Below are 330 nucleotides of genomic sequence, written 5' to 3' on the forward strand. Positions count from 1 at the left end.
ATACAGACGGATTGTATATATAGTTAGAGAGGTTAAAGAGGATAAGGATTTGGGGGCTATTATAGGGCACTGGGAAATTATCTGGCGTGGCGTCATTGGTAATCGTTACGGTGGGGGTCTCCAATAAGACCAACCACCTATCGTATCACTTTCTTTTTATATGCTTCAATTTCTACTTTTCACCATTTTCTTATTCAAATAATTACTCTTTTGTCCCCCATAAAAATTCACACTTTAAAAAAAATATAATTTATTATATTTTAATTAGTTAAAAAATAATTTCACCGTTAAATATTAAAAATCCCATCTCTAAAACAGAATGAAAAAATA

The sequence above is a fragment of the Cynara cardunculus genome (assembly GCF_001531365.2).
Source record: "Cynara cardunculus var. scolymus isolate 2C chromosome LG 5, CcrdV1, whole genome shotgun sequence".
Classification (NCBI taxonomy): Eukaryota; Viridiplantae; Streptophyta; class Magnoliopsida; order Asterales; family Asteraceae; genus Cynara; species Cynara cardunculus.